Source organism: Salvia splendens, chromosome 10, assembly GCF_004379255.2.
Source record: "Salvia splendens isolate huo1 chromosome 10, SspV2, whole genome shotgun sequence".
Classification (NCBI taxonomy): Eukaryota; Viridiplantae; Streptophyta; class Magnoliopsida; order Lamiales; family Lamiaceae; genus Salvia; species Salvia splendens.
Window position 1 is genome coordinate 28,125,978 of NC_056041.1, and position 10,201 is coordinate 28,136,178.

The window sequence follows — 10,201 nt, forward strand, 5'->3', positions numbered from 1 at the left end:
CTTTGTTCTTCTTAGCATTGACAATGGTCTTCATCACATCATTCATTTCATGCTTCTTTTCTCTTTTAATCATCAACTCTCCTCTTGGCAGTCCCAACGTAGCATACACATCCTCCTCAGTGATGTGTAATGGTTGATCATCAACAAGTTTTATTCTGGAGCAGTTGTCATGTTTAAAATTTTCAAGTAGTGAAAATGCCATGTCAGCAGGAATACATCGTATCTTCAAATGCACAAGCTGTCCGAAACCCATCTCTTCCAGAGCAGCTTTTTGTTTGGAGTTCATTTTCTCAATGGCATCAACCAAAACTTTCACCCCTATCTTAATGACCAATTTTTTTTTTTTTTTTTTTAAATTAACTTTAATGACCAATTTAGGTCTTCTGATTTTACAAGTAATAGCTTTGTCACTCTTTGCTTTAGCATGTTTCTTTCTGGCAGGCATTTCTGGTTTGTCGATGCATTGTGACCTCCCACGCTTTGAGGCTAAATACATACAAGATTTTTGATCAAATTCGTGAATACACACTTAATATAGCTCAAAATTATACATTAATAACTATGCCCAATACATAAATAATTACATAACCCACTCTCTGGTTTCTGCATATCATTTTTCTTTTTTGACCTTATTTCGGCAGAAGTTGTTGTTCGAAGAACATCCTGTTGATTTATTGTGCTTATTTCAGTTGTACGTGCAGCACTTTGTTGCAGTCTATCTTCACGCATCTTAGACCTTTTTTCGGCTGCAGCAACTTCATGGATATGAGGAAAAAAATCAATATAGCAAAAAATCAGACACATCACACTTGTTCACAAAACACATCACTCTTATTCTGATTTCACTTCACTTTTGTTCATAAAACACTTCACTCTTGTTCACAAAACACTTCACTCTTGTTCAGAAAACGCATCATTCTTGTTTACAAAAGGCATCACTCTTGTTCAGAAAAGACTACACTCTTGTTCAGGAAAAACTTCACTATTGTTCAGAAAACACATCACTCTTGTTACAAAAACACTTCATTCTTGTTCACAAAAATACTTCACTCTTGTTCAGAAAACACTTCACTCTTGTTCACAAAAACACTTCACTCTTATTCTGATTTCAGTTCACTCTTGTTCACAAAACACTTCATTCTTGTTCAGAAAACACTTCACTCTTGTTCACAAAAACACATCACTATTATTCTGATTTCAGTTCACTCTTGTTCACAAAACACATCACTCTTGTTCAGAAAACACTTCACTCTTGTTCAGGAAACACTTCACTCTTTTTTACAGAACAACTATAAATCTAACCATGTAAACGTAATACAAAGGCCATATGGTTTTCATAATCACTAAACATCAGTGAAACAACTATAAATCTTACTACAGAAACTACGGTTTTCATAATCACTTAACATCAGTGAAACAACTATAAATCTAAACACAGAAACTACGGTTTTCATATTCACAGCAAACGAAGATATTGTATATTAAAATTAATAAATAGTAGGAATGACTCACGGTTCGAGCCTGAGTGAAGTGAAACGGAACTTCCGGTTGTTTTTTTCTTTGTTCGTTCGAAAGCTACAAAGAATACAAATCTAAATCAGATCTAAAATAAAACCTAGAAATGATTGTTAATCAGTAGGAAACTTACTTTTCGAAAAATCCTTTTGATTTGTATCCATTTGTTTGACAAAGTAGATGATGCTGACGAGTTGAATTCGGTTTAATCGGCGACGGCGACGGCGACGGCTTGAATGCGGTTGAGTCGGCGATTCGGATTGAACAGAGGAGAACGAGAGAGACGAACTGAATCGGCGCGAATTTCTGAATGACTAACACAATTTTGGATTTAATTCGATGGTGTAATGACAATAATACCCCTGACTTGTTATTATGGAGTAAATTTGTGATTGAGGGAGCTAATATATCATCGAATTCGAAAATTACTATTAGCCATTGATTTTTTTGATCTTGTGGCTATTATTTGTTCTCTAGTTATTTGGTTAAGGGGTGTTTGCCATAGATCATGACTCTATATATATATATATATATATATATATATATATATATATATATATATATATGTTTGTTTCGTTTGACAATAAATTTTTCATTTTATTTTTACCATATTTGATAGGTGGACTCCTCATTTCACTAGCTTATTACACTCATATTTTATTATAAAATTAATAGAGTAATATATAAAAGTAGGACTAACATTCTTGTAACTTTTATCCACTTTTCTTTACAAAGTCAAATAATTTCTTAAACTCGAACCGGTCAAATATAGGACATTTATCCATGAACGGATGGAATATCTTCTATTCCCTCCGTCCTGCTTTAGGAGTCCCGGTTGAGTCGGGCACATGTTTTAAGAATGTGTTTGAGTGTGTAATAAATAAATGTTGTAGTTGATATTGGGACCCACTTTTGGCACATGTCTTAAAAAAGTAGTACTTATTTGAGTGTGTAATAAATAAATGTTGTAGTGGATATTGAGACCCACTTTTAACACTTTCTAAATTGAATTGTAAGCATTTTTTATTAGTTACCCCAATCGGGACTCCTAAAGCGGGACGCACGATTTTGATCAACCGGGACTCTTAAAGCGGGGCGGAGGGGGTAATAGGTTTGTGTCATATAATCACTAATACTAAGCTATTGAAGTATTACGGTTGACAAAAAAATTACCCCCTCAGTACCAAAAATAATGGAAATATTTTGGAAAAAATAAGAAATTGTATTAAATAGAATAAATAAAGAAAAAATACATATGATAAAATGCAAAACTTACATGGTTTTCTTCTTCCTGCTCTTATCCAACTGGGATTACTAACACAACGTGGGAACTTGATTAATTTAACTTGTCCATATCCAGAAATGACATAGTATAAGAATGTCACGGATCCAAATTGATGTCTGAAGTGGAAAAGTCCATAAAACAAGTTCAAATTTACTACTAAACATGGCACATATGAGATCAAACAAATTCCCTGACCTAATTAAACTTAAATAACCAATAAAACTGAATTTTTAATAAAGCAAACAAGTCATAGAGAAACCACAACCACAGCACTAAACAAAAAGTATAACACATCACCAACTTTTGTCATTAAAAAAGTTTACTTTTTCCGAAACGCCACACACAGACAATCTTAAACGCATGATAATATAAATACAACATCATTGACAATGTAGTGGTTGCTGTCTCCACGTAGGATAAGAACTAATCTGCTTTATTTTCTAGGCTAAATTGAAAAAGGCAAAATCTGCTTTTCCAACTCAGTAATAAAATCAAGACAAAAATTAATTTCTTTTTTTTAAAAAAGTAAATAAACGTAAAGTGTCAACTTTTCAGATCATATGAGGTCTCTCTCTTTTCCTCCTTATCTTTCTTTATTCCAACATAAAATCTTGTCATTGTTGAGCTGTTTCCTCCTTGATTGTCACTCACATTTTGCATTTCTTTTTTTTAATCTGTCTGCATTATCCATTTGCACATTTAAAAACAATTGCTCTTATTTCTAAGTAGCATCAACTTTCACCCCATGTTAATTAATAAAGATGCAAGTGTTATCATAGTGTGATTGGTAAAAGTGTTTTGAGATTAAATATAGATACATGTTCTCGCGTCTGTCAAAATCTGACACGTTTTATTATTTTGTGTTGTCTATTATTTAAAGATATATTTACCTCATTATACGCATATTCTATTACTCCCTGCGTGTCACAAAAGATGTCACACTTATGGGATGGTATAAGATTTTAGGTTGTTTTATTTTGTGTTAGGTGGAAAGAGAAAATATAATATTTATATTATTGTGAGAATTTTTTTTAAAAATGGAAGTGTGACATTTTTTGTGGGAACAAACTAAAAAAAATGAGATATCTTTTATGGGATAGAGGGAGTATAAAATTACTATACTCAAATGGGATCATACTACATTAACTTTTTTTTCTTAATTTCCTATATAAAGTTAAACAATTTCTTAAAATTTATGCCGAGTCAAAATTTGTTTTTAATTGGCGGTAGAGGGAGTACATATAATATAATGGATTGATGGCTAGCTAAAACTTGAATTTCACATGGCTTTCTTTGCATATGTTGTTATGGTCGCACGTGCAACAACATCTATTCAAATGATTTTAAAAAATGCGAATACAGATCAAAAGTACATACATCAATATTGAGGATGCCTAATTAAATTCGAAATATCTCCAAGAAAGAAAGTAGAACCAGAACCCCCATGTGCCTAATGATGCAACTTCACAACTAACACATCACTACTAACAATTTTTGTATCTTTTCTCAAAAGCAATACATTCCAATAAATAGGCACCACTGCCAAATGAATTAATACCACGTGAGAAAGCACCAAACCATGTAGATGTTACTATACAAGGAAGACATAACATAAGTGATTAGTGAACTAAACTAGCAAAACAAACCAAATGCAAAATGAAGCATTTGTTAGGACATACTGCCGAAAAAAGATTCGATTTTTGGTAGTACTAAAAATTCATTTAAACAGAAAAAAACAATAATGCCATCAAATTTGTCCCAAAATTCATCCTTTGTTACCAATTGGTAAAACACTCAAATTTCATCTCCAATTTTATTGACATTTTCTTGCAATTGTTCATCCAAAGCCCTCTTCTCTTGCTCCTGCTCCTCCTCCTCCTCTTCTACACGGCCCACTGTTTTGCGCCCTAATTTCTTCAACCCACTTTTCTCCCCCCTAACTTTGAGCGCTTCCAGCAATTCCGCGACGGCCTTGCTCTTGTTGCGGCGGTTCTTGATTAGCACCTCGCTGATGTCCGCTGGCGTCATCTCAGCCGCCTCGATCACCGCCGCGAATTCCTCTCCTTTTCCAGATCATATCCTAAGTAATTCTTCAAAAGAATATTGAGCGCCGGCAAGGAGCAGTAGCTCATGTGGATGTGCATGTCCATCCTCCCGCTCCTCAGCAATGCCGGATCCAGCTTCTCGATGTGATTCGTCGTGAACACGAAGATCCTCTCACTGCCGCAGCACGACCACAGCCCGTCCGTGAAATTCAGCAGACCGGAGAGCGTGATCGTGTTAGGGCTGTCGTCCCCGCCTGGGGACGCGGCCACATCGTAGCTATTGGTGTTATAAATATTATTTTTATTATTGTTATTGTTGTTGTGCTTCCTGGCAGCGGCCTTGTTCCTGTTAGTGAGATTGATGGAGCAGTCGATGTCCTCGATCACGATAATCGACTTGGAAGTCGTCTTCATGAGGAGCTTCCGGAGCTCGGAGTTTGTGTTGACCTCCGTTAGCTCGAGGTCGTAGATGTCGTAGCCGAGGAAATTGGCCATTGCCGCGATCATGCTGGATTTCCCCGTGCCGGGTGGGCCGTAGAGGAGGTAGCCCGCCCAGTTTTCTGGTAAAAGGCCTCCCCGTTAGCGAAGTCCAACAGATCTGCCATGATTTGGGCTTTGTTAGCGGGGTCCATTGCCAGCGTGTCGAAGGTGCTGGGGTGCTTGAACGGTACGGACTCCCAGGGGTGAGCCGCCGCGGGAGTTGGTGTAGAGGAGGCGGTGTAGAGGAGGCGGTCCTGGCTCCTGCGGCGGAGCTCGTTGGCATTTTCCATGACGAAATCGAGGTAGGAGGACAGGACGAGGTGCTTGTGCTTCTTCCGGACGCGGAGGGTGAAGCCGCGTTTCTCCTCCGGGAGGGGCCGCCAGGAGAAGGTCTGGGAGTGGCGCTGGGTGACCACGTGCTCCCACTCCACGGTGGCCCCCTTGAAGGAGTCGGTGAGGCGGTCGTTGTTCGAGAGGCCGAAGGTGATGGAGGAGGAGTTGAGGCCGCGCGTGAGGCTCAGGCGGGTGCCGGAGATGGAGGCGGAGGAGCTGAGGTAGAGCTGGACGGCGTTGTAGAGCTCGTTGGTGTTGACGCCGTCGATCTCGGTGATGTCGTAGTAGCAGTAGGAGGAGAAGTAGCTGAAGAGGCGGTGGAAGAGCTTCAGGGAGGCGAACCGGAGCTCCGGCGGGAACACGGTGTGGAGGAGGCTCTGCCCGAAGGCCCACACACCCATTATGGATGCCATGGTTGTCCACATCTCCTTCATTTTTTCTATGGTTTTTAGAGAGAGGATGTATTCATTTGAATTTGATTGTGATTTGATTTGGCTTCCTTCAAATGAGAAATAAGTAGTTGTATATGTGTGTGATGCTAATCTAATCTTGCTCTAATATAGGGATCGATTTATCTGGGTGGTCGGGTTGGCCAATATAGGACAGAAATACTACTTATATAAAAATACACTTTATTTAAGAGTCTTTTCTGCAGAAGAGAATATAAATGTTCATTATTTATTTGTTAGAAGCGAGTATTTGATTTTTCTTATATTTACTCCATCCCTCCATTATTTAAAGTTCATCCGTCCACTATTTAAAGAGTCATTTTAACTTGGTACAATTTTTAAAAATTATTTGACTTTAAGAAGAAAAGTAAAGGGAAGAAGTAAGTGGAACGTGGGACTCAGTATTATTTTTATATTGGATTGTAAGTGTAAAAAGTTGGTGAAATATGGGGTCTATATGCTAAAAGTGAAATAAAATAAATGATTCTATAAATTATGGACAATCCAAAATGGCAAAAAATGGTTCTTTAAATGGTGGACAGAGGGTGTAATGTGATGGGGTGCGTACTAAACAAGCCCAACAGCAATGACGGCCCATCAGCCCAAAGCCCAAGGAAGAGTATGAGTTCGGCATTACCAAAGAGTTCGGCCTCAGCCTACAGCTCGGTAAAAGCCAACCTATCAAGCTCTGCTCTCAGATCGGCAACCAAAGCAGGAGTATGAGTTCGGCATTACCAAAGAGTTCGGCCTCAGCCTACAGCTCGGTAAAAGCCATCCAATCAAGCTCTGCTCTCAGGTCGGCATCAAGCTCTACTCTCAGATCGGCAACCAAAGCAGTTCGGTCTCAGTATTCGACCGAACAAGGAGTTAGTGGACCCATACAGGATGTCCAACACACCCACTACCACGTGGTGTCAACTCAGGCCACGATCGTAGGCCATGACCTACGCTACATCCACGATCTTAGGCCATGACCTACACGACATCCACGACTTAGGGTGGTGATGCAAGCCACGATCTTAGTTCAAGATATAAATAGAACTTAGATCTGATATGAGAAGGTTAAGCTCTCTAGAGATAAAATACCATATAGCAAATAGCAAGTTTGTATTTGTAAGCTGTAGAAAACAGATCAAGCAATACAATCTTGCCCTCCCTTCTTCCCGTGGACGTAGATTTACTTCAGTAAATCGAACCACGTAAATTCCTTGTGTCTGCATTTTCATTCTCTACCAGCATTTGCTAACATCAAAAATTCGCGGATCCATCACTGGCGCCGTCTGTGGGAAACGAAGAACAAAATTTGTGATAAAGCGAATTTTTGATCCATTTTTTCCACCCAAAAAATGCATACCAGATCGCAGAGTACCCGTATTCCTGCTCGTGAGAACCAGGAGGAAGCCAATCCATCCCATAGGTCTGGAAAACAGCCTAGGGATAAATCCACCACCAGTTCTCATGGCGAAGGAACAGGCCGCTCCAAAAATCGTCCCACTGAGTCTTCCCAGCAGCCTGATTTGAATGAGGCTGTCAAGCTGTTCTTGGCTGAGAAGCAGGATGAGTTCTTAGCCTTCCTGCAAAAGAGCCAAGAGCCGAAGACGAAAGCGGAGGATTCTCCTTCCTCATCCAGACATGAAAGTCACTACCGCAGTAGTGCCGTGTCTTCCAGGAAGAAGAATCCTCAACCCCGACATATTCCTGCTCTTCCTCGGTACCGGAATCACAGGAGAACTCAATCTCCTCCATACCGACGAGATATCGGATTCGCCGTGTACGGAGCACTGAAGACTCCGTTCTCGGACGACATCACCCGAACTCCCCTACCACAGAACTACCGAACTCCGTCGATGACTTACGACGGGCTCGTGGACCCTCACGATTTCTTGGGGCGCTATCAGTATAACATGGCGAACCAGGGTCTCAACGAGGTCCACATGTGCAAGCTGTTTCCCGAGCTGCTCATCGGGAACGCGAGAAGGTGGTTCGATAGCCTCCCCCAGGGCAGCATCAGATCTTACCGAGATCTAATGGATGCCTTCCACAGGAGGTTCTTTCAGAAAGCGGAAGCCCGAATCACTTCGGCTCAGCTGCTTTCCATTCGTCAAGGTCGCGACGAAAAAATCAGCGACTTTATGACAAGATTCCACAAGGAATGCTTGCAAGTAGACGATCTCAACGATCTGCTTGTCATCTCGGCATTCCAAAATGGAATCCTGCCCGGAGCGCTCTACAGGAAGCTCGTCGAGTGCGGTCCGCAGACAGCTCAGGAAATGTGGGACATTGCGGACCAGTACTCCCGGGCCGATGAGGCAGACCGTCGCAAACGGTCGTTAGACAGCTCATCGTCCCGAGGAGACAGGAGGAAGCCCGATCATAGCGATCAGGGACATCCTCGCCGAACTCCTTTTGGCGATCAGGGACATCCTCGCCGAACTCCTTTTGAAAGGATTCAAAGGACTCCGGTGCAAGACAGATTGGGACCCCGTCTCAATCCCGAGAAGCCGCCCGCTCAGTTCGTACCGCTGAACAAGCCAAGAGCGGAAATTTTCGAACTGCACTCTGACCTGTTCGAAAAGCCAAAGCGGATGACGAAATCAGCCGCGCGCCGACCCCAGGATAACTACTGCTCCTACCATCAAGACCACGGTCACGATACCGAGGAGTGCAGAAACTTGGCTGCAGGTATCGATGTTCTTGTGAGGGCAGGGACATTGAAAAAATACCAAAGCAAGCAGTCAAAGAAGAATAAGAAGCAGAGAGGTGCGAACTGCGCCCCTCAGGATCCGAAAAAGCAGCCGGATCCCGAGGACGATGACGAGCCGCAATATGATGGAGTAATCCTGACTATTGACGCTCTCCCTGCCGGGAAGACCAAGTCGTCCCTGAAGTCAGAGCGCAGAGGCTCCAATCGAGAGGAGCCAACGCATAAAAGGCTGAAGCAGGACGAAGTGATTACGTTCTCGGATGCTGATCCCGTCCCGGCCATCTCTCCTCACCAAGACGCCATTGTCATCCAAGCCGGAGTGGCAAACAAACTGATCCACAGGGTGTTTGTGGATACAGGAGCGTCAGTCAGCATTCTTTTTAAAGAGTGCTTCGACAAACTAGAAGTGGACCCAGCTCGGCTCAGCCCGGCTCCGCTTCCCCTGAAGAGCTTCGCCCAGGAGGACACCCGCCCTGAAGGTATTATCAGCCTTCCGATCACGGTGGGGAAAGCGCCTACTAGCTCCAGTACGATGATTGAGTTTTTCGTGGTGAAAGCTCGGTCCCCGTACAACGTCATCCTGGGAAGAGACTGGCTCAACACAGTTCGGGCCATTTGCTCCACTTATCACCTCACCATCAAGATCCCTACTAAAGGAGGGATAGCGGTCATCCGAGGTGACCAAAAGAGAGCAAAGGAATGTCTGCAAATTGCGCTTAGAAGTGCCGAGCAGTCATATCGGCACCACCAAGCATAGCAATCACAGCAGCCGGAGTCAGAGGCGATGACCGAAGTCATACATGAGCCGAACTCGATGACAGTTCAGCTGTACGAAGACGATCCATCCAGAACGGTTAAGATCGGCTTCGCGGGAACGCCTCTACTTCGGGAAAAAACCATCCAGCTCCTCAAGGAGTACAAAGACGTCTTTGCATGGTCTCCGTTGGACATGACCGGAGTGCCCCCCGAGGTAATCACTCATCGTTTAAATATTGATCCTTCGGTCCGGCCGATAAAACAGAAGCAAAGACTCTTTGCGGCAGAACGAAGTCAAGTCATCCATGACGAAGTCCGTCAATTATTGAAGGCGGATGTGTTATTCGAAGTGAAGTACCCTTCGTGGGTGGCCAATCCTGTCATGATCAAGAAAAAGGAAGGAGGATGGCGGATGTGCATAGATTTCACCGATCTAAATAAGCACTGTCCCAAAGATTGCTATCCCCTTCCGAACATAGATAAAAAAGTAGAAGCTCTGATAGGCTTTGAAATTTTTTGTTTTCTTGATCTATACAAAGGATACCATCAGGTTTTAATGGATGAGATTGACGCTTCAAAGACAGCCTTCATTACTGATTTCGGCATTTTCGCTTATAAAAAGATGCCATTCGGT

General features: G+C 42.1%; 1 pseudogene; it reads right to left on the reverse strand.

The window, feature by feature from the left end:
* Positions 1 to 4,476: 4,476 nt before the first annotated feature.
* Positions 4,477 to 6,253, reverse strand: LOC121753020 (annotated as a pseudogene).
* Positions 6,254 to 10,201: the final 3,948 nt, after the last annotated feature.